Below are 25,401 nucleotides of genomic sequence, written 5' to 3' on the forward strand. Positions count from 1 at the left end.
CCTGAACAGTGCATCCGTGTTATGAGTATACATGTTGTCATCCGTGTTATGAGTATACATGTTGTCATCCGTGTTATGAGTATACATGTTGTCATGCGTGTTATGAGTATACATGTTGTCATTTATACTTTAATATCAACATGTCCTTCTTTTGTTATGGGAAATCTAATTCAGCTGCAGTTATGTTTGGTATTAAGTTGTAAAGAAACAGAACTTGAAGTTAAATGTTAACTTCTGATCAGTCTGACCGTCCACACCAGGTTTAATATTTACTGACCTGGTGTCTGGTCAGATTTGAACTTGCCACCTTTTCCCCCTGAACTCCAGACGTTTTAACTTTGAGTGCAGATGTGAGAGTCGGAAAAGAAACGAGAGAAAACAGTGGAATTGTGTGAAGGAATGTCCCACAGAGCAGAGAGGGAGCTGAAGCTCAGTGAGTCTGTTAATCCTCTTACTGTCTGTTTTCTCCTCTGACATGTTAACCAGTCAGAGCAACACTAATCCTCTACAGAGGATAACACCACCGCTGCTGAGGGAGGGAGGGCGGGCGGAGGGCACAGGGAAGAGAGAAGGGAGAAGATGGGACAGGAGGAAGAAGCAAAAAAGGAAGGAATCTAGGAAGGAAAACATGGACAGAAGAAGGGAAGGAAAGGATGGGACAAAAATGGAGGAGGGAAGGAAACACGAAAGGAAAGAGGGAAGGATAGAAAGTGAGGAAGGAGAATGAAGGAATGTACAAAAGGGAAAGTGGGATAGACAGACAAGATAGAAAAGGGAGGGATGAAAAGGAGAGAAGGATAGGAAGACGGGGCAAGGAAGCATGAGGGGGAAGGAAATAAGGTCAAGGAACAGGAAGGAAAAATGAAGGGAGCAAGAAAGGAAAGATTAGAACAATAAGGAATAAAGAAAGGGAGCAAAGGAGGTGAGGAAAAAGAGAAAGAAGAAAAGAGAGAGGAGGAGAGGAGGAGGAGGAAGGAAAGGGAAGAATAAAGGAAGTAAAAATGAACATGAAGAAATGGGGGGAGGGAAGGAAGGAAGCAGATAGAGGAAAGAATGAAGCATGAACAGATGGAGGGTAAGAAGATAAGGAGTCAGGTACAGAAGATGAAGGGATGAAGTAAGAGGAGCTAGAAAAAGAGAGAAGAGGAAGGAGGATGTAGGAAACATATGGGAGAAAAGGAGGGTGAGGAAGATCGGGGGGACTGAGGAGGAAAGGGATTGAAAGGGAGGCAAAGGAGGACAGAACAAAGAAGGAAGGAAGGATGGACGGTGGCCATCTTCTTCCCTCCCCTCCTCCTCGTCATGTTGTGAAGCGTCTCTGTGGAGCAGCGGGAAGCCTCAGCCGTCAGTAACCGGCCTCAGGTTTGTTATTTTCAATCAGAAACACCTGGTGGGCGTTTAGCTTATTACCTCCGCCAGCTCCTCCACTCTGACCCTTCTCAAGCAAACCTCCTGCACACCAGCGAAGAAGACACCGCAGTCGCTAAAGATACCTCCCGATCGCAGCGAGAGGAGGTGAAGAAGAACAGATTTGGCGGCGAGCCTCGGGAAAACTCAACGAGTGTTTGTTTTTTATTTGTCCGAGCAGATATGTTGAAGTTTGTGTGTGACACACGCAGAGCGGAGTTAAATTTACTCTCAGCAGTGGCGGTGTAAATATAGAAGAGGTTTGGCTCGAGTCCATTAAAGCTTCACCGAACTCTCCAACATGACACTGCTCAGGATGATGGGGCCTTCAAATACCTTCCAGCTCATGTTTGAGCTGCTACACTCTGCTTCTTCTAATGAGATACGGAGCAGGGAACGGTGCAAACAGCAAAGTGATGCTCTCACTGATGTTGGGACGTTCAGTTGTTCCTTTTAACTGCTATGTAATGATCTGTAACGGAGTTTTGAGTAAGTATTGATGAGGGTATCTGAAATTAGGATCCTGATTAGCTTGGCCAGTTTGGACCAGTGCTGTTTTTCCCCTGAGGTTTGAATATGAAGCATGTTCAGCTCCAGTCTCCAAACACACATCCTGCAGAGCACAGCGTGCAGTAGAGTACTCTGTACTCTGCAGCAAAAAGTGTAGCTACTGATTTGAGCCGTGCTCTCGTCCGAGCCGCTGCTGTGGAGCGTTTTTGAGGTACGTGGCTTCCCTGAAGCTACCTATTGGTGAGAGGGTTCCCCCCCTTCAGTGAGACTCCAGTGTACAATAGTACCAGCAGTTTGACAGGACGTCTTACAGGACGTCTTACATGCACATTCAGACTTCATTTGATGCATGTTGAGTACAACAGAGGAGAAACTCTTGGACCAGAAGTTAAATTTGGAGTAAGGTGGGGTCTGGTTGGGCTGTGACACCAAAACCTTCTTCTGCTGCCTTCTTCCAACCGCGTGCACGTCGTAGCGGTCCTTAGAGTCTTTCCAATCCTCCAGTGTAATGTCGGATCTCTTAAACACGTTTCTCACTGTAATGTGTTTCAGTCCTGAACCTGTGTTCACACGAGAATTAGAAGACGAGAAGACTTTCAGTTAAATAACAATGTCAGATAAATTTATCATGACATCACTTCACCAACTGTGAATTCACAGTTTACTACTGTAACAGCTGCAGACTTCATGAATAATACTCCAGTCTGACTATAACTCATCAAAACATGGTTAGTGTTTAAGCCTAAATGTTGTAATTTTAACTTTACCTCTGTAATTTAAAAGTCAAAAACCTAAATGTGCTCTGTTCTAATTTGAACTTACAGCTGATGACGTGTCCTCATGCTGGAGGATCAGTCTTTGTCTCTCTGTAGGAACAATTCAGCAGTTTCATTATAAGATTAAAACACACTCTCCGATTGAACTCGACAAATCTAAATGTCTTTCTCCAAACTGTTTGTTCTTTTCTTCTATTTCCAGTTTAGTCCAAACACACCTGAGCTCCGTCTGAGTGCTCGGCTCCTCTATCAGCTGTGAATTTAAAGAATTATAATCAGAACGCTGCAGACTAAACTCTGAGGTTTGATTTGAGGGAAACTTGGACGTGTCGTCGAGTTTCCCAGCAGGAAACTCCCTCTGCAGGATTTATGATGAACTTTGACCTGAGAGGACCCAGTGCTCCAACACACACAGACACACAATCCATAAAGATCCAATATCAGCCAACACACACATCTACATCTAACCTGAAAGTGAATACTGCAGGTTGCTCTCATCTTTCCTCCAGTCTCAACACGTCAATCAACACACAGCAATTAGCTGAACACCCCCCAACAGACACACACTCACCGTTTAAACAGAGATTTCATTGGACAAACTGACCCTTTGTTCACACCCAACTATCTGAGCACCACCCAACAAAACACAGGGTTAAGACACACAAGTCACACGCTGGGAGAAAACACTGGATCATCCAAAGAACCGAACCAGTTGTAATTAAACCGACTGCAACAACTTGTAGAACACTTTAACTCTGACTTTAGACAGCGACAGAGAGCCACAGTCTCCAGTTCGATCCAAATGAATGACGCTGATGATGGTGGAAAGTAAAAAGGACTCAACCATGAAACTGAAGGAGTATTCCCGCAGAAACATCAGTGCTGATGTGTCTGAACTGCCTCAACAGGAATAGTAAAAAGATGTCAGTAAACCAGAGTTACAGCGGGTGACATGTTAGTTCATCATCATGACACATTAGTCCCAGCCAAAGGCACCATTTCCTCCTGTTTGATGAGAAACCAAAACACAGACCCATCAAGGGGTCGGGTACAACACTGGAGACAGGAACAGCGTCAGTCCATTCAGACGACCACAGTAGGTCTACGTCAGTAACTCTGTAGATGTAATACAGTCACATTACAGCGTACCAATGAGTGGCAGAGGGGAGAGGTTAACAGGAAAGTCATGGTATCTTCTGGGATTGTCGTTGGTGAGGTTGTTCCTCGCATCCGAACAACCTCAGTCGATTTCAAAGGTTGGAGCTCAAACGAGCTGATTAGAGAGTAAGAAGAGCTACTGCACAAAGGCTCATAAGGACAAATAAGAGGTTTGTGTAAATCGTCTAAGAGAATAAAGACCTAAAAACAATTTTAGCTGTTGACCAAATCAATAATAATCCAAACCTGACAGGAAATGACCACTGATGTCATAAATCAGGACATGACAAGAACAGAGAACATACTGTAAAGTAGAATTTCACAAACTGTTTGCTGACACAGTTCTGCACAGAACAGATTTGCTCCATCTCCCAGATTCCACCTCTAGAAATGAGACTAAAACATCCAACACTCAAGTGTGTGTGTGGGAGATGTTCACATTGCTACGGACACATAAACACAGACACACTTTAGCAGCTTGCAAGTTCAAATGAGTGTGCTGACGTTGGAATTAGTGGCTGCACATGTTCTAATTATATCCTTCATGTTGTGTTACCGGTCAGTGGCCATCACTCATACAGTCTGTGTGTGGTACTGGCTGCAGCCAATCTGTTAAAAAAGCAAACGTTGCTAATTCCTCGTCGTTCTCTATTACCTCAGATCTGTCCCCTGAGACGAGGGGGGAGTGTGTGTGTGGACCGCTGATGGATTATGGAAAACCCTCTGGATGGTATCAAACCAAAGACTCAACAACAGCTCAACACCTCAACAGCCCAAACAGCATGAATCCTGAGAGTTTGTTTTAGTCTGCTTCTACGCCCAGACGGGTGGAGTTAGGGTGAGCTGGTGGTAAAGCAGCTCCTCTTTAGGTTGTGCTCACCATCTACATCAAACACTGGTTCGGTGCCTTCAAGCCGAACTCGTGAGTTAGCGTTTTGATCAGTAAAGTTTCAGTACAGAGCGCGTTTGACCTTCAAGTAGATGAATGTAAGAATATGAACAAGAAAATTGGACTCATCAAATGTTTGACGTTTACTAAACCATCACTCAGTTCACATGAGGTTGGTACTGGCGAGTGCAGCATCTTCCCTCACAAACTATCTTTGGCTGAGTACAGACACCATCAGTGACGCGTTAACCGACAAATTCCTTGAGAGTAAATGTTGTTTAGTGAAGTAAACGCAGCGTCAGCACTAAACACGAGAAGCTGCTCCTGAATGTTTTGTACACTGAGGTTTAGTGAACCTGTGGATTTAACCAGAGTCTGTATCCAGAGTCCAGTGCTCCATCAAATATCACATTCACCCATATGACGCGTATTTCTATCAAGTTTTGAATGCAGAGATTTTACTTGTAACTTATTTCCACACGGATTACTTAAGTAAAATCATCGGAGTACTTCCTACAGCACTGTATTTAAGTACGGTACACATGTTGCATCATTTCCTGTTATGAAACAATAAAGTAAGTTAATTTGTTGTATACAAGTAGCACCCTGTGTACTGTTACCATGATGAGTACTGTAGTATGGGTTCCCCCTTCTACTCCATCATGTCTCCCTCCGTTTTCATTTCAGTCTTCATAGAGCACTTTGAAAATCACTGAAGAGTGGTGCAGTGGACGCCGCCGCCGCCGCGTTGATCTCCGACCCTGTTGATTTGCTGCGTGGTGTTTATGAACAGGAAGCGAAACTTAAGTGAATTTAATAGCAGGACTGGGAATAGACGGAATAAAATGGCCCTCATCAATATTGATGCTGTTCTGTTAATTAGACTTCACATCTCCGACTCACAGAGACACACTGAGGGCACTGTGATTGGACAACCGCCACCGCCTCAGAGTGTGTGTGTGTGTGTGTGTGTTAGGACAGACTGAGGGCACCAAGCATTGGACAACAGCCACTGTGTGTGAAGCAGTGTGTGTATGTAAGTGTGAATGTGTGTGTTTAAATCCTTAGCACACTGTAGTTAATAGGGAGGTTTCTGTTTGTGTGTGAGTGTGTGTGTGTGTGTGTGTGTGTGTGTGTGTGTTGAAATAAATCAGTGTTCATGCTTGTGACTGTGTGTGTGTGTGTTTGTTTGTGTGTGCGTCCATCGTTGAATGAATCCAGCCAGGTCCATCTGTTTGGCAGGAGACATGAATGTGAGGCCATCTGTGCTCTCACAGTGTGTGTGTGTGTGTGTGTGTGTGTGTTGGCCCTGAGGTGCAGTGTGTAAGAGACAGGGGTGATAAGAGCATACATAGCCATAGTTACGCACACACAGACACACACTGTGATCCCAGCTTGTCTTGTATGAGAAGTGAGAACTTTGGTTTTGGCGTTGTTTCACCCCGAGCTGTAGTTAATGATGCGTCTGTGTGTGTGTGTGTACACTCTGGCTGGTGTAGCTAAATGTAGTGTGTGTGTGTGTTGGTGTGTGTCGAGGAGAGAGGAGGAAGATGCAGCAGGATGTTGTGTAGTCGTGTTGTGTTGTGTCGTGTGTGGAAACTCCTACTTTGAACAGATGTGTGTGTCTACGAGAGTTTGAGTGGCAGGTCAGGAGTGAACGTCACCATCACACGATGCAGATACAAACACAAAGGCCTCTTAGTGTCACCGTGGTATTAAAGGCGCCACTAAGTCAGAGGGAAGTTTAATATCACCTCCCCTGACTAGAACCACGGGGTCCTCTAACTCCTACTAACCCCCCGGTATCTGTGGAACCTTATCGCAGTCAGTCAACGTGGAACTGTGTGCTCACTCTCTAATCGGGGAAACCGCAGGCGGCTGCTGTTGACTGTTATTTTGAGGACACTCATTTCCCTACACACAGCACATGATGGGGACCGGAGCAACAGTCAGAAGCATCAGAGAAGGACTGTATGAGTGCTTTGGATCTTATTCATGTTGGTAGCAGTGAAGACAACTCATGAACAGGGTAGATGGGTCCAGAGTCGATGATCCACGTTCTTCTAGTTTGACCACGGACGCCTCCTCAGATGATTGGTTTTAAACTGCCGGCACAGAGGCTTCTGTTTGAAGCTAGATTTACTCTTTCAAACTGTTCCATTATTTTAATTTGTCTCTTCACTAGTTGAACCGGATGATGCTTCACTTTCAGATTGTTCCACAGATGAACTGGTAGCAATGAGAAGAGAAGTTCAGCAGTACAAGAGTAGGTAATAATGCATGAGTGAAAGTGTAAAACAGACTGAACTTTGGTGAGTAAAGAGAAACTCTACTTCAGTTAGTTTCATTAACTCTTTATCTCACGCCTCCGTGTCGTGACTCGTTTTGTCCATATTTAGTTTGGCTCTGTTCTTTTGTTTGATCAAATGTAAAGTGAAGAAAGAGTTTTAGTCTTAGTGAGGAGGAGCTGAATCATGAACAGGACAAGGAAGATAAAACAGTAAAAAGAAAGAAAAGAGGAAAGAGAGGAATAAAAGATAAAGACGGAGAAAGAAGGAGAAAAAGAAAAGTAGTCTGGGAAGAACGGAGCAGAGGAAATAATGAAGATAAAGAGGAAAAAGAAGATAAATTGATTCATGGAGGTTGGCCAAGTTCAACAGCTTACACCTGGATTCAACACACAACACACACACACACACACACACACACACACACACACACACACACACACACACACACACACACACACAGCTGGCAGTTCAGGAATAATAAACACTTCGAGTTTATTTTCTCAGTGATCTGAGCTGAAGGAAGATTTGGACGACGAACATCCAATGATCTGCAGGAGGAATGAGTGTGTGTGTGTGTGTGTGTGTGTGTGTGTGTCATGACTGTTGAAATCGGCCTTAAGATAAGATGTAAGATAAACACACACTCAGAAGGTAACATACACATACACACACACACACACACACACCTAACCTCTCCCCCTGTTCTGTTAATAATCGAGTTTTTAAAGTTGAAATGTGAAATGTTTCCGTCTTTAAAACTGAAATTAGAAACAACGAAGTCTGATGTTAGAGATTACTGAAGGGGCCCTCAGAGCCCAGGCTCAGGGGCCCAGTTGTTCAGGTAGACCCTGGATCTGAGCCACAGTTTGAAGTGACAGCTTAGTTAAGCTAAAAAGATGCTAAACTACAAAAGACCACAAGCTGACCCAAGATACAACGTCAAAGGATGGTCGACAACAGGAAAGAGAGACGAGACTCACAATGTTCAAACATCTACCAAGAGACACAAAACAAGCACAAATACACAAAGGTATCCTCAAAGAGACAATAAGAGACCACAGGACAGAGACAGAATCACTTTACAGTAAAGACAGATTCAGTTACTCTTTAAAATTACTACGTAAAAGAGACGCACTGATCACAACACAATGAGCACAAAGGTCTACACAGACCCTAGAAAGGTGAGCTACTAAGCTGTCTTCATTGGCGTTTTGTCTCCTTCAGTCTTGTTGTTGTGTTTTGTGTGTGTGTGTGTGTGTGTGTGCGTGTGTGCGTGCGTGCGCCTGTTAGGCGTGTGGCGGTAGACAACAGCTGGATCTGTCTGTCTTTGTTCTGGTTCGAGCACCAGAGGATTTTCACTGTTTGTTCCATCTTCTGTCTTTCGTTTTGTTCAGGGCATCGAGGATCTCTGTGATTTTACAGGAGCACTGTTCACAGTCTTCTACTGACAGTCAACAGGCAGCTCTAACCTAAAAGTGAGACCAAGTGAATTCCTGTAACCGGGGGTTCCTCTCATTACTGCTGTAAACTTTGGAGGTTTGGATTCATTCATTTAACCATATTGGTTTCGAGTACACCTGTGGGCAGGTGAGACATGGAGTGTGCCTGCAATGAATGTTAATACCTGCCAGATATAAATGATCTTCAAGACAGGGCTTTTGTGCAGCAGTTAGAATTCAACCTTCAGGCAGACGTTGAGTGAGAAAATGAAAACCGTGTGACTGACACGGACACATTAAGTGGCGTCACAGACCCAAACTGATTCTCGGGTTCTGTACTGGACAATTTCTACAACCTCCAAACCGCCTCCTGATGTATCTCACTTCTATGTGTAATGTAACTAGGAACCATTTAGAGCTCACACACGTCTCTCAGGTCTGCAGCCAGTGAGTGTTTTTATTAGATTTCAGTTTGTAAGGATGAGTTTTAAGCATGGTTCCTACACTACACTTCTTTACGACCTGCAGTCGCCTGAAGTTGAAACCTTTTAATGAGTTTACATCTACACAAACATTTAAAGGATCTAAAATCCTCAGTGACTTCCTAACATCTGCTGCCAGCTGAAGTTTCTCTCTCTTTGTTGGAGTTTAAAAAAAGTAAAGTAACACCGATGAAGAAGGTGGAGGAGGTGATGAAGAGGAACAGGGAGTGGAGGCAGGAGGGAGGGCAGTAGAGATAAGACCTAAAGTGTTATGAAATGAATGTCTGATGTCGGGAAACACAGAAGAACCTCAAGTTCTTTTTCCACAGTTCATGTCACACACACTTGTCACATTCATGTGTTCTTATTGACGAGCTGACGAGCTGGTTCCAGCTACTTTCAGACACAGACTGGATTTAATAATATGAGAATAGCAGATTTCATTATTACCCCCACGGGCTTTTGTGTGCACATGCTGGAGGTTTTTCTTCAGTATTAGCAATAAAATATAGTAGAAGCATCAAAAGGGTTCATTATGTCAAACAGCAGCGTTCAGTGTTTCATATTTATAGCTGAACATTATTATTACAGATTCATTAATGCATTTAATGTTGCGATCATAAAGAGTGAATCTATAATAAATGATCATGTTTTACAAGCTGATTGTATGTTTTACATGTTAATTATTAACCTCAGAGGGAACAGAAGTAGTAAGAATCAGAAAAAAGGAAATATATCTTTACATACAGTCCATATAGTCCTCACTTCACTACCTCAGCACCTCACACATATTCTTTCTATTCTTATTGCTCTAGCTTTATCTTGTCCTACTGTAACCTCTGCTCACCTGCTGACACACCTGACTCTCCCCATGAGGGCCAATAAAGTCTTTACTTCTTTGTTGTCCTTGTTTATTTTGTAGATGTTGATGGTGAACCGTGCACAAAGAGCCTCCACGCTCCCTGCTTCTATAAGTGCTTCTAAACCTGTTCGTGTCGTATCATCTATACTGTTCAGAGCTGCAGACAGATCAGCTCTGGCAGACGTGACCTCGTCGTCTCCATCTGCAGTCGTCCTCCATATATAAATTCACCACAGTATATATAGACACGTATAGACGCACACAGAGACAGTGCCAGCAGCACCGAGGCCTCCATCTTCACCTCCATCTGTCTCCTCCTCCTCCTCACTCCCCCCCTGATAGTCTGATTGACAGCCACCCTCAGGTGGAGACCAGGGAGGTGGGGCTGTGAGGTGAGAAAAGGGGTGGGAAGAGAGAAGAGAGAAGGAGTCAAGAAGAGCAAAAGGAACTCAAAGTACCTGACTGTCCGCCGACAGCGCACAAACAAACTGTTCAACTGCAAACAGGAAGCTGTTTTACTTCAGAGATACTTCACCACAGCTCATTGACGTCTTTACTGAACCTGAAGGTTCGATTTTTGATCAGTGTTCAATTCTTGTGTCTTTCTAGAAGAACAGTGTAAATAAGAAGTCAGATCTTTATCTTTTCTCTGAATCTGAAATATGTGCATCGTGGAAACAACCACCTTGACAGACAAAAGCCAGGGGACAATAGCCTCTGACTATTTGAGACAGTCAAATAGAAATAAATAGAGCTGGATGATAAATCCCACGCGTACAGGTCGGTGAGTTCTGCCTTGATCACAGAAAACATCTGAGACAACAAAAGAGAGAAGTCTTTGTAACCTCAGCCTCAGTACACATGCAGCTGATCCCTCTGCAGAGCTTCAGGGCTCCTGCTCTCATCTCCTGTGTTGTTAACACTACATGTTAAGCAGCAGACATTCCCAAGCTGCTGCTGATAAAAATACTTTAAAATTCAGACAGAGACTGACAGAATGAACAGAAATCCAGGTAAATGACCAGCTGAACAGCTGTGCTGCATGTACAACAACATTTCAGATGATCCATCACAGAGAAACTTGGCAGCAACTCAATGTTTCTTAATCTTACAGCCAGGTGTAGGTCTGATGCTGCAAGTTCTGCCATTTGCTCAGTTTTAGGGAGAAAAGTGTGTTTTTGTAGTCTGGGTGGAGGGCGGTGTTCACAAATTAAAGTGTAATAATGTGTTTGGATGTTGAAAGGCCAGGTACAGAACGCTGAAACAGTCTGTGTGGTGGTCGAAGAGATGATGGAGAGAATTAGACAAAACTGAACTGTAACGAAAAGTACAAGAAAGAAATGTGTAGAAGAAAAGAAGACTTGAAAACGAACACAGTGGAAATAAAGAAGGCATACAATGATGAAGGGGGGAGTGCAGATGGAAGCAGGAGGGGAGGAAACAAATGGATGAACGAGGAAAAGACCAAAGGATAAAAGAGGAAAATAGGCAAAACACCCAAGGAGGAGGAAAGGATGTAGGAAGTGAGGGAGTGTTGGGGGTATATTTAGGAGTGTGACAGATTGTGCTCATGTGTTTGAGTCTTTCCGTCTTTTTTCTTGTCTGCTCCCATCAACACCTTTACTGATAGACAAGGAGGAAGAGGAGGAGCGAGACGAAGAGGAGGTGGAAATATTTTTAATGTCCTCTGTCATGCTGAACTCCCTGGTTTCTGTTTGGATGAAGCTTCAGGCCCATTTGTCTGCGTCTGTGTGAACATGGTGGGAGGAGAAAGAAGTTTTGTTTTAGGTGGACTGTCCCTTTAAAGAGGCCTCTGACTGCATAAACAGATGGAGATGAATCTGTGCACAACAGGTTGAACTGCTCTGAACTTTGTGTCACTTTAAACACATGAAAATGTGACGCAGGCTGACATCATCCTCTGACTGTTCTCTGCACCAACAGAAACAGACCAAACCCCTGCCGACCCACCGACTGCTGCTGAAGACCAACATCCTCACAGACATCAAACAGAAGGAGTCGCTGCGTTTGATGGGGGCTGTTCACAGCCGTGGACCAACTCACGTTTAGTGGCACCAGGTCGGTGAAAGAAGCCGAGTCAAAATAAACTACAGAGTGTGTTCACGGCGGAGGAACGCGTCACCATCCCTGATGTGTTTAATACTTTCTGGACATCACTGCAGCTCCATGGCTCAGACGAACAAGATAAACACTTTAATGCACAATAATGATGAGCAGATTTATGCGGGGTGTTACGGCAGCAGACAGGAGTGGGTCTGCACGGCTCCACTATGGAACAGAGACCTGCTACTGAACAGACTCAATTCACAGATATGAAACAAAAACTAATCTGTGAATGTTACTCACATACACGCAGAGCACAGGACACGTTCCTACAGTAGGTAACGTGGCTCTGCATGTGGAGCTTGTTGAAGTAAAGCAGAGAATATCAGCAGTAAAACTTTCACACTGGGCACAGTGGTAAAACATTTCCTCTAGCGCCATCTTTGGTTGTTGACCAAATAGCTGTGAAACTAATAATATTGCCAGTATACTTCTTGTTTTATTGTGTGGAATTCAGTGTGTGCAAAGAGCCCTTGGGTGTGTAAGCCTGCAATCATTTAAGCCAAAAACTATAATTAAACTAGTCATATTTATGGAACTCCAGTAAGTCATCTCCCATGTCACAAACCTCTTAGCGAGTTTGATTATAACCAAGTAGAAAAGAGTCAAAACATGCAGCAGTTTGCAGGTATTAAAATATCTCTGGAGAAAAAAGCAAGTCTCCATCCTTTAGGTAGACCTCCAAACGTTCGAAACACCATCATTTAACTGTACTTACAAGAACAAAACAGACTTTTAGCTTCACTCAGTGGAGAAACCGCCTCTTATAATCTTTATTAGTAGAGGGGGAGATCATCATGAAGCATTCAGGAACCACTTTGGATCAGGAGCCACAGTTTCAGAAGCAGAGTTTTAAAAACTGGTTCAAAACAAAGTCCACTATGTCCACTTTATTGTCATTAGGACTTTTAAGCATGAATGGACCTGCACACGGCCCTGGTGTGTATCCACTTCTCAAAGATAAAGTCACGACAAGAAAACCACAAACAGCAATGAACACAAAGACACAAACGCCAAATAAAGAGGTGTCAGATGTTCTTAGAGCGGAGCCAATGGTCCAAAACTACCACAAACTACAGAGACGTCCAAAATGTGAAGGACACGGTCTGAGCCTAAAGAGACACAAGACGACCTCAGACAGCGAGGTTTGTCACGTGTTCTATGATAAGAACACAAGCTGGAGAACTGCTGCTAAACGAACACAGTGTTGGGATCACTGTTGATCCTAAAACTGTCTTTAAAATGTCTTTATACTACAGACGGATGTTAAAGGGCTATTCTACCTAAAATAAGAACACATAATCGAGACAATGTCAAAACTCAACATGTAAAACAAAAACCTGGCTCGAGTAGGAACGAGAGGGGAATTATAGTTTTGTTTCTTTTGGGTGCTCTGGTGCTTTAGGAGACAGATTTATTACCTGTGTGTTTCTATAACCTCTCCTGACCTCTCTGCAGGTTCACATGGTGAAACTCAAGACGTCAGATTTAAACTGTGTCTCAACACCCGTTTCTCTGCTGCTTTTATTGTGAAATCAGTCACTGATAACATGGTTTGCCGTGTTCTCCCACCACAGACGGAGTCAGCAGCAGCAGGATTATCTGAGGCCCGAGCGCTCACACTGAAGCTCTTTGTGTAAAAATCCAAATATCACTTTGCCTCCTCGGTTACCTGATGATTTCACTAATCTGCTGCTAAGTGGTTAAGCAGCGCTGCTGGCTCTCCAGGTGTGGTCTGCAGTTATCAGGATACAGGTAATATCTGTCACGGGGGTGGTTGCTGAGCTGATTATTTGTATGTGATCAAACCTTACATGACTTATCATTTGTTCAGATTCACAAATTTTCTCTCTGAATGAAGAGAAAGAGGCGTTCACAGCACAACACGACAGGATAGAGTGCGTAGGTGTTAGAGTAGTCAAATGTATTCAAATTTCAACGTGGGAGAAATTAAACATTTAATCTGCCCACAGCTCTCTGTGTGTGTGTGTGTGTGTGTGTGTGGGGGGGGTTCGTACAGTAAACTGCACGTCCACAGTGACCCTGTTTCAAGTTTCACATAAAGTCCAGATGACATTTGTACAGAACGTGGAAACGAGTGGGGAAAGACCCGTGTCCACCGTCTGTGTCCGTCCACCTGTTTTCATCTGCATTTTCATTTTTCAACACACAGCCCTGGTTGGCTCCGTGCGTCTTTGCATGTTTGTGTCTACTTTTTGTCGTTGTGTGCCTGTGTGCCCCCTCTGTAGCTATAACATTAACCTGGATGCCTCATTAATCAAACATGGAGCCGTCTCCTTCTCCGACATTAGCACTCGATTAGCTGTTAATCTGGTGGCCACTCAGCTCTAATCAGTTCCCTGCTGTAATTAGTGTCCCGTCGAACGTGTTCAGCCTCCAAACGTAACAATAAGGTGGTTGAAAATGAAAAATTACATCTAATGACTACACAAAAAGAAAAAATGTAATTAAGTTTCAGTGTGTGGACTCTCGAGGGTGAAAGAAGAGCAAATCTAGTGTATTTAGGTTGTGTGAGTGCAGGCTGTCAAAGCAGAGAGGGAAGTAGAAACACAGTTTAGTAGTAAAGGCGCCTACAGACCAATCTATGTTTACTGCCGCCGACTGTGCGACATGGATCAACTTTGATGCATGAACACTGTACGATGATCACAGCTACTGGGCTACGAATTTCCTAATCAGTACATTTGAAAACTATGTTTGTAGATTTTTGTTTGCTTTTGTTGACACACGCAAAATCAAGCATATGTACTATCAGCATATGTAAAGGAGAAATCCACAGTCCAACGAGTGTTGACTGCTGCTTTAACCCGATGCCGACATGCAAAATTCACTGTTTTCCAAAGCAACCAAAACGCCTCCATCTTTGTTGTCGCCTAGCAACAGTGTCATGCTTTAAAACCACCTGCATGCTGATCACGTGGACCTGACCTCTGGTGTTGAAATGACCCCATGAGTCCGGTGTGACGGCCTCACAACAGTTGTGTTTCAGCTCCAGCTCAAAGTGACATTTGAATTTTTAACTAACTGTGTGTTTATTTCTCTGTTTTCATATTTTTGCGATGTGTTTACTGACGATGTCGACGGCAGCGCTGCTCCTCCTGTCGACCACTTTTCACTTTGTTGTTACACTGCAGCTGCAGAGGCACTGCCATCCACTGTCAGTCTCTCTCTCACACACAGATAGTACGTATGCCCTGCTGTGATGTATATGAGGGTTCAATCAGGGCCGGGGGTTAATAGCTGAGCTGTCAGGTTGCTCTGCATACCTGTGTGTGTGTGTGTGTTAATAATAGCTTGCTAGCTGTCAGTGCAGATGAGGGGTGTGTGTCAGGAGAGCGAGCTTTAAATGCTCCACGTCAACTCGTTCAACACAGAATGACAGGCCTGCAGAGAGTGTGTGTGTGTTAGCATATGTTAGCATTTGTTAGCCTCTCCTACCAAAACCATACACACACGGGAGTGTATGTGTGGTTTTGTCATCCATGCTTCAAGTGTGGGTGCGTACGTGTGCACTCGCAGACGTCTCTAAGCAGCAAACATCGTGCTGAGCAGAACAGCAGCCCGTGTCAAACTACCCATCATGCTGCATGAATGGTCCGCTCTCTCTCTCTCTTGTTGCAGGCGCTATTATGAAAGAGCAAACTGAAATATTATTATTCTGCTGTTATTAAGCTGCACAGACATGTCAAGTTTAAATCATTAGCTTCTCTCAGAAAACACCAAAGACTGTATTCACACAAAACACCCCAAAATATGCTTTTCATCACAAAAACACAATTTGCCTCCTCCTCAGATGGAAAATCACACTGAATAAATGTTGCATGTCTTAATTTTTACACTGAAGTTAAAAGTTGTAAAACATGAAGATCTCTTTTGCTCCAAACTGTTATTTTTCCCTCCACTATTTTCCTCCTTTCTTTCTCATCATCTTCTTCCCACTTCTTTTCAAATAAAGTGATTTTGTTCTGTAATTTTTTACAGTGTGAACATCTTGCAGCCAAGTGTTCAGTTTAGCACTGAAACTAATATATTATATATATTTTTACTATCAATAATCTTCCTGAGAGCAGGGCCTGTGTGTTGTGTGGATGGAAGTGAAGCCACGAAAGGGTTTGGGGGACACTTGGTGTTCAAGAGGGGATTATTGATATTAGTTGATATTAGTAGTTCAGTCTCTATGGTTTCTTCTAGGTCTCATAACTACAGCACCTGTTCTACATCACTGATTAGCGCCAGTGAACACATGGAAAAAAGGTTTAACTCCACTTCTAAACATCAGCAGAACACCTGCAAAGTTTTAATGCCAGATTTGCTTAACTTAAACCTTGGGAGGTCAGTGATGTGTACGTACACACGCACACACACAAAGTATGTGAACCCTTGAAATAATGCCCTCTAAAAAGTTAACTGGAGTCAGGTATTAACATACATAATGCTTCACCTGTGTTCATGAGTCTACAGTAGGTAAAACATTGAACGAGCAGAGTGTCTATGACAGGACACCATGAAGGAAGCTGCTGTTTAATAAAAAGAACATTACTGCAGCCTGAAGTTTGTCAAAGAGCACATTGACACCCCTCAGCAGTATTGACAAGATGTTTTGTGGACAGATGAAACTAAGATTGAGGGTCAACCAGTCCAAGAGTTCACATAGTTTTTCCACTAGCACTGTGAGTGGTTTGTGGTTCTCAATAAGGACATGGAAGATCAAAAGCTTTTTGTAGGCACATTGTATTTGTTAATAGTCTTGACTTAGATGAAGATCAGATCACATTTTCAGATAAATTATTGCAGAAAACAATTAAATTCCAAAAGGTTCACATAGTTTTTCTTGCCACTGTATTTGAACCTGCAACAAAATGCAAAGAATCTGGATTCAATTTTTGCTCAACAGAAATTCTACTTCACAGTTAAGGTAATCAGAGATACTGTTGGACACAGGCTAAGTTAGCACGCAGCCTCTCTGTTGTTTTAATGCAGCGCTGCTCTCAGTTTAAGTGGCCACTTTTAAACACGGTGCAGAAATCAAATCTGTGTTTATTCCCACTCCACAGCAGAGGAGACTAATGGTTTATTTCTCATCAGGAAAACCTGCGCATCAAACCGTCTTGGGTGGTTTTTCTAACTCCCTGTTTGAGGATGAACCTGTTCCTATTGGATGCTCCATGACCAGAGGTTCCGTGTTTACAGCTGACACATATTCAGAATTTCTTCAGAAAGGAGGAAATCAAACTTGTGACCTCCACCAGCCACAGGAGTGGCTAATATTTCCCTGTCAGTGTGTTTGAGCAGCAGCTCGTCTAAACCCCCCAACTCTTTCTGTGGAGCCCCGCCGAGCCCGGAGCAGGCCGTGTCAAAGTAAGCCGTCAGAAGATGAATGGCCTGCAGCCTTTTGTTCTCCCCTGTTATTAAGAAAGACCACGCTGAAATATTATTCTGCTGCTCCGAAATATGTCAGATTAAATCGTTACCTTTGCTGAGCCACACACAAAAGGCACAAACACTGAAGCACTTTACGGGCCCAGTCCAGGATGTTTTTTGAGTTTTCTGAAATATTATTATAAAACCATTGTTAAGCTGCTCGGCAGCATGACAGCTTAAATCATCACCTTCAGCGGTGGAAAAATAAAAGGCACAAATATGCTGCCGAGATTTAAAGTGTAACACAGGAGTAATTTGAGTTTTTGAATCGCCGCCAGCAGCAGGTTGCACGACTGCATAACCCAAGCTCACCTAAGCTAGCTGGCTGGAGTTTAACATCCACACAGCTGTCTGCCCCGCAGAAGCATAAATAATAACAGTTTAAGCATTTAAAGTGTCTTTAAAGTGTCAGAGCTCCTATAAAATGATGCTTTCTCACCTGAATGTACAGATTTACAGACAGTGAAGCTCCTGTGAAATGTGAAGCGGACCTGTATGAGCTCTGTGATTATTTAAGTAATTCCACCGGGATTATTCATATTTTAAAAACACACTATATATATCAGCCAAATTAATAATCCGTACTAATGTGAAACACCATGAGGGCCAGGAACAGTTTTCTCTTATGGACGATCAAGTTGTCACTACTGAAATACTACAGTCCCCAATCCAGGAGCGTGGGAAACAGCTGTGTTTTCAGATCTGAGTCAAATGTGTAGATTTACTCTCAACATTGTAAAGTCTCCAACCCTCCTTCCTGCTCCTGCTGTGTCTGTGTGTGCTCCGTGGCATCGTTACTGGATTTCGGAGTCTCTTGTGTTTAATAAAATGATGCATTGATGACTAAGAAACATACAAACATATGGTTAAAATTTGGGTCCCATTAATTTTTGAGAGCGAACTCAAAGTGAACTGTGATTGAAGATGATGCAATTGAACTGCTGAGTTAAGGTTAGACATTGATTGGTTAACTCTCTGTGAAGGATTGTGGTCTTCAGACACAACCTGTTTATTTACATTTAATTACATTTACATGGCTCTGGATGTGTTGTTCACTTTGTTCTATCATCCACATCAACCACATCCTGAGCCACCCTCTGCTCCATATTCATGTATTCATTCATTCATTCATCCAGTCCAGTATTTGTGTTCTGCTAAGCATGAAACATCTCAACATGATCTGGAATAAATAGCAAATGGCATGTTATGTAATAAATCATCAATATCAAAAGTACTATCTAGTAACTAAACGTTTTCCTTTGCTTCTTCCTGTGACCTGATGTAAGTGGTTCCTCTGTGCTGTGATACTGTATCTTCAGCCCACAGGACATCACTCAGAAGATCTTAAAAAGTCGAGTTGTCTTTCCAGTGCAGTGGAACTGTATGCTCACAGATCTCTGTGCACTTTTGGTCTTGTTAAAGCTGTTATTTTGTATTTTGGTGTGTTCCTGTTCTGTTCTGTTCTGTTCGGTGGCACATGTTTCAACACGAACACTGAACAACTACTTTTTTCTTTAAACAGTGATGCTCAGTGTTACGACTCAGCAGCAGCAACTTGCCTGTGAATGAGTTTGGATGCTGTTTGGAGCAAAAAGGCTCAGAGTGCGCCTGCAGACGGGGGTGTGGGGCACAAATTCACACAAACACGTTCTCAATGAAACTCCATGGAGAACACAGATATTACCACAGTTGGCACAAGCTGCATTTTCCAATACAGTTGTCTCTGTGTGAGCCAAGTTTTTAGTGGGAGCCGTGTGTCCAACTGGCTGCTCAACAATAAACTCGCTGCCGTCAATCAGCCAATCACTAACAAATGTCACCTTGTTTTCAGCTGCACACTCTTAGTTCTTCTCTTCTGGGGGCTCTCACTGTCATTTTGCAGTTTTGAAATTGCCAGAATTCAGCAATAGCAAGCTTTGACCATGCTGGTGTTTATTTTTGCACCATTATCCAAAGATTACTGAAGCTTTTTAGATTGACACGTTCATTTTTCTTTTACTTTCCAACCTGCCAGTGGCATCTATTTAGTTCAGTGCAGTGTGACAATCAACATGCAGAGACCACAAAGTCACCTGAGTAATTCTCTGCAAAAGATTCAGTGTGAAATGGAGAAATTTTCAATTTATTAACTTGTTGACTTAACGTGGAGAGCAGAACATTCAGGGGTGTCCAAAACTGTGACTGTGCAATCCATACTATGGACCCAGAGCTTGGGTGAGGAAACACAGGAGTTTGAAACAGGAGGCCGTTGTTTATAATAGTAATGGGCAATGCTGTTCTGATCTGAGTGTTTTAATCCAAACCGTGATGTTTTCCATAAACCTAACCACATTGTATCCTATTATTACAACAACCAAGTCCTGACACGTTACACCACATGAAAAGGTCCTACTGAGACTGAAAGCAGGTGCAGTCATGACCCACTAAACTGCATCTACGGTGCTGATAACAACAGATGACCATTGAATGCTAAGATAACTGAGTGCAGGGGGATGTAGCAATGCCGAGACACAAAGCAACAAAATACACTGAGGAAAAACTGCTTCTAACTAGTTTACAGGGGTCAGAAAATGCTCATATGGCTCGTTTTGAAAGACAGCCGACATATTTTGTTATTAAATCTGGACGATGTTGCTGTGGCAAGAAGCGAAAGTGCAACTGAATGAAACAGAATTAACATTACAATGACTCCCAGAGTTGAGGTGGATACCGTCCACTTAGCAGCACCACAGACAGGCAGTTTGGGGTTTAATGTAAATTCAACCTGGCAGCGAGTACAGTAAATAAATTCTGCATTATTCTGCAACAACTCTAAAACTGAAATGATGATGCACCGAGTTGGTATCTGACTCTAACAGGATTTTTTCCTTTTGATTGGATAAGAGGTGTTTGAATCGACTTGTGGCTGGAAAATAAACGAGTGGCCATCTGCCACGTCTTCCTTCACTGCATATCTCATCCATCACTCCTCTGTCCTCTCTGACCTTTGACTCCTGACCTCAGACTGATATTATCTGTGAACTAAAACAATTAGGATTTTAGAATCCTCCCTCTGTGCCCACCTTCTGCCCTGGATTAAGTCTTTTCATGGCCTTATACTCCGTCTTTCACCACTAGTTCAAATGTAGATCTGACAAACTCTGCTGGTAACCCCCCTTTCATAACTATCAGTGGAAATGATTGAAGTGTGAAATGTAAATGTGAGCGTTGAAGTAGCACGGCTCTCTTCTCGTAATTTGGAAGAAAAAAATTTCTGCACTTTCACCATCAAAAACTCCTTGAAACTCCTTGAACGCACCGCAATCTTTTCAAATCACTGTGCTTCTGCTGCATGAAATCAGTCTGATTAATTAAGTCTGCTGACAGCTTCACTGCTAATGTTCACCGTTTGTCACGTTTCACTGCCAAAGAATCCCAGGAATCAAAACTGAAGAGTTAGAGCGAAAAAGTTGACAGAGGACTTGTTTTTTCTGTTTTTCCTGCTAATACAGTACATCTGTGCTTTCTGAGAGCAGAGAGAAGAGATAAACACCAGGAGTTCAATTTGATTGAGTCACAGTTTCAAAGTAAAATAATAATAAAGACAAAATCAAGGTTTAAATTGTTTTTCCTTTCAAGTTAAGAGCTAATTAAGAGCTGAAACCAGTGTGAAGAAGAAAACCAGTCAAAAACCTGCTAAAAGATCAGTTTACCTCAGATGATTCTCGTATCAGCTACTTGTAGAACACGGTGCTGAGACTGTTGGGGTTAAGGATAAAGAACAGCTTCTCCATGAGCCTGGAGGTGAGATTAACCTAAATCAGATAACTATGATAATAAAATGTGTTGAATGGACAAAACATCATATTAATTATTAATTATTAATTACAGTAGCTAGAATTGATGTAATGTTGAAACGAATGAAATAATGTTCTACTACAGGCGTCGGTGGCGACCAAACACAGAGCCAAAAGAAAATATATACTGGACTTGATTAGGTGGACACGTGACTCCCGTGGATGAAGTTCACAGACGTGTTTCGGCTTTATTTTTACTTCTGTTTTCAGTATTAGCTGAGATTTGAGTTTAGTTTCTATTTTAATTAAGAGGTAGATTTTATAAAATGACTGTGTGTAAACTTTTATTAAACCTTTATTACAAACCCCTACTTCGGCTGAAAAGTGTACTATGGAAACAAACCCATCCGGAGACCAGTAACTGAACCAGTAACTGAACCATTATCTGAACCATTATCTGAACCAGTGACTGAACCAGTGACTGAACCAGTATCTGAACCAGTAACTGAACCAGTATCTGAACCAGTGACTGAACCAGTGACTGAACCAGTATCTGAACCAGTAACTGAACCAGTAACTGAACCAGTAACTGAACCATTATCTGAACCAGTGACTGAACCAGTGACTGAACCGGTATCTGAACCGGTAACTGAACCGGTAACTGAACCGGTATCTGAACCAGTATCTGAACCGGTATCTGAACCGGTAACTGAACCGGTAACTGAACCAGTAACTGAACCAGTATCTGAACCAGTAACTGAACCAGTATCTGAACCGGTATCTGAACCGGTATCTGAACCGGTATCTGAACCAGTATCTGAACCGGTATCTGAACCAGTGACTGAACCAGTATCTGAACCAGTGACTGAACCAGTAACTGAACCAGTAACTGAACCAGTATCTGAACCAGTGACTGAACCAGTAACTGAACCAGTATCTGAACCAGTGACTGAACCAGTGACTGAACCGGTATCTGAACCGGTAACTGAACCAGTAACTGAACCGGTAACTGAACCAGTATCTGAACCGGTATCTGAACCGGTAACTGAACCGGTAACTGAACCAGTAACTGAACCATTATCTGAACCAGTGACTGAACCAGTATCTGAACCGGTATCTGAACCGGTAACTGAACCGGTAACTGAACCAGTATCTGAACCAGTAACTGAACCAGTATCTGAACCAGTGACTGAACCAGTGACTGAACCAGTGACTGAACCAGTAACTGAACCAGTATCTGAACCAGTAACTGAACCAGTATCTGAACCAGTGACTGAACCAGTGACTGAACCAGTATCTGAACCGGTATCTGAACCGGTATCTGAACCGGTAACTGAACCGGTAACTGAACCAGTATCTGAACCGGTAACTGAACCAGTAACTGAACCAGTAACTGAACCAGTATCTGAACCAGTGACTGAACCAGTATCTGAACCAGTATCTGAACCGGTATCTGAACCAGTAACTGAACCAGTATCTGAACCAGTGACTGAACCAGTATCTGAACCGGTAACTGAACCAGTGACTGAACCAGTGACTGAACCAGTATCTGAACCAGTAACTGAACCAGTATCTGAACCACTGACTGAACCAGTATCTGAACCAGTAACTTAACCAGTATCTGAACCGGTATCTGAACCGGTAACTGAACCGGTATCCTCAGTGGTCTGGTTTTAGTCCCTCCCTCACTCAGAACGCAGCCTGAGTCTTGAGTTGTCAGTTGTCAAACTGCAGCTCTGCACTCAACAGGTGTCACACACACACACACACACACACACACACACACACACACACACACACACACACACACACACACACACACACACACACACAGGTCCTGAACACCTACTGCCCTCTAGAGGCCGATGACTGACAGGTCAATGAGTCAGAACCTCAGTCCTCTGTGTTCAGTTTATTAGGAACACTGAGGCACAAACTGATGTAATAAATGCTCCTTGGTGAAAGTGAATCCTGCGTCTGTTCTTCTCTAAATCAGGATTTACTGCAGTAACCTGAGCAGCACAAACCTCCATTTCCAGCTTAGAGACGACGCTGCGTCTCCACGTGTTAACAAAGGTGATTTTTACCTTTGGATTTCTCATTTTCATCAGTTTTGTGAAGCTCACTGACACGTTGAGCAGCTTTTGACATGAGTTTAACATCTGGAAAAGATGTTTTAATTAGTTACTTTGAGGAACTGTGGCCAGAGACCCTGGATCTGAGGTTTGGCTGTTGACATGTTCACCACACCTTTGTTTTCCTTCATATCATATTAGATAAAGAAGGAGAGGAGGGAAGAGGGAGTTCAGTAGGAGAAGGATTAAAGAACAGAGGAAGCAGAGGAATAGAAAAGGAAGAGAAGGAAGACGACGTGAACGACGTTCTGGACACATAGAAAGGAAAGAGGAAGAAATGAAGGAGAAGAAAGGAGGTAGAAAAGGCATCTCTCTTCATCTCTCTTCATCTCACTTCATCTCTCTTCATCCCTCTTCATCTCACTTCATCTCACTTCATCTCACTTCATCTCACTTCATCTCACGTCAGCCCTCTTGATCCCTCTTCATCTCTCTTCATCCCTGTTCATCTCTCTTCATCTCTTTTCATCTCACTTTCATCTCTCTTCATCCCTCTTCATCTCACTTCATCTCACTTCATCTCACTTCATCCCTCTTGATCCCTCTTCATCTCTCTTCATCCCTGTTCATCTCTCTTCATCTCTTTTCATCCCTCTTCATCTCTTTTCACCTCTCTTCATCTCTCTTCATCTCTCTTCATCCCTCTTCATCTCTCTTTCATCTCTCTTCATCTCTCTTCATCCCTCTTCATCTCTCTTCATCTCTCTTCATCTCTCTTCATCTCTCTTCATCTCTCTTCATCTCTCTTCATCCTGGTTCTTTCCTCTCCTCCTCACATCTTCTCTAGTTTCTCTTTCTCTCTTCTGTCCATCCTCTCATTTCATTCACTCCTCTCTTTTCCCCTGTGTCTCCTCATTTTTAGTTTCTCTTCCTTTAACTTTCCTCTATCATCCTTTTCTCCCTACATCTCTCCATCTTGTCATTCCTCTCCTCCACCCTCATACCCTTGCTCCTCTTCTGTTCCCTGGGCTCGTCTTTCTCTCACCTCTTCTTCCTCTCCTTCCTGTCCTCCTTCTCTCTCTCCTTTTCCACTTCTTCTACCTTCTTTCCTCTCAGTCCTCCCTCTCCCCACTCTCCTTTTCCACATCTCTCCTCACTCTTCTTTACCTCTTTGTCCCATCACTCCTCTCTTTTTTGTCTCCTCTCTCTCTCCTCTCCCCCCTCCCCTCCTGCTCTCAGTTGGGGGTCTGCATTGTCCCGGTCTCGGCTCTCGGTGGGAACAGCTCCTGTGTTTGTTGGCCAATAGGTCCAATTCAGCCGAGGCCTTTTTAGAAAGACCAGCACCACAAAAGCCAACGGGAAACGACCCCCCCGCTGCCGATCAACGTTTTCTTACCCCCTGCCCCTCCCACGGAGGCCCTCGAAGTTTGTTTAAGAGATTGAGGACCCAAAGAAAGACAGAAAGAGAGAGGGACGGAGAGAAAGTGTCCGCCCATTAAGGTAATTATATAGAGCCTGTGTTCCCGTGAGAGCCCTTAATTGATGTTAATGTTTGTCTAATTGGGGGGGACTGGGGGGAGGAGGGGGCTGGGGGGGCAGAAAGAAGGAGGTGAAGGTCCTCCTCAAAAGGTCCCTCTTCCTCGCAGGACAAGGAGCACTTTTCAGTCCTCCCTCCTCCTCTCTTCTCTCTGTCTCTGTCGTTCACACCTTCCCACAATAGCTGTCACCTCCAGCTTTCTCACATTACCTTTTCTTACCCCCCCATCCTCCCACGTCCTCACCCCCTCTGGGCAGCCGAGCAACTCTCACAGCTCACAGATCTCCGAGGCCTTAAAACCGACCTGATTAAACTTCAACAACAAAACAGCACCAAACTAAACCAAACACAAACAGACGAATTAAAGGGTTAGTTCACCCAAAGTGTGGAGAAACGTTTTCTTACTCATCTCCAGTTGTGAAAGTGAAAGAAATATTTGAAGGCTTTGAGAAAAAGATAAAGATAAATACTGACTTAAAATACTAAATTATGAGGTCCTGTATTGAGAATATGACTTATTCAAAAGCATCAGTGAACATTCACAGCAGAAAATATCACCAGTGTATTCAGTACTATGGAAAAGTAAATGAACCTTTGAATATAGTCAGAGCTTCATCTAAGACACAATGATGA

The 25,401-nt window shown here is 43.2% G+C and overlaps 1 pseudogene; it reads left to right on the top strand.

Annotated features, from left to right (window-relative positions):
- LOC113148438 overlaps nucleotides 1-22,833 on the top strand; it is a 63,297-nt pseudogene extending 40,464 nt beyond the window's left edge.
- The last annotated feature ends 2,568 nt before the right edge of the window (nucleotides 22,834-25,401 follow it).

Source organism: Anabas testudineus, chromosome 22 (assembly GCF_900324465.2).
Source record: "Anabas testudineus chromosome 22, fAnaTes1.2, whole genome shotgun sequence".
Taxonomy (NCBI): domain Eukaryota; kingdom Metazoa; phylum Chordata; class Actinopteri; order Anabantiformes; family Anabantidae; genus Anabas; species Anabas testudineus.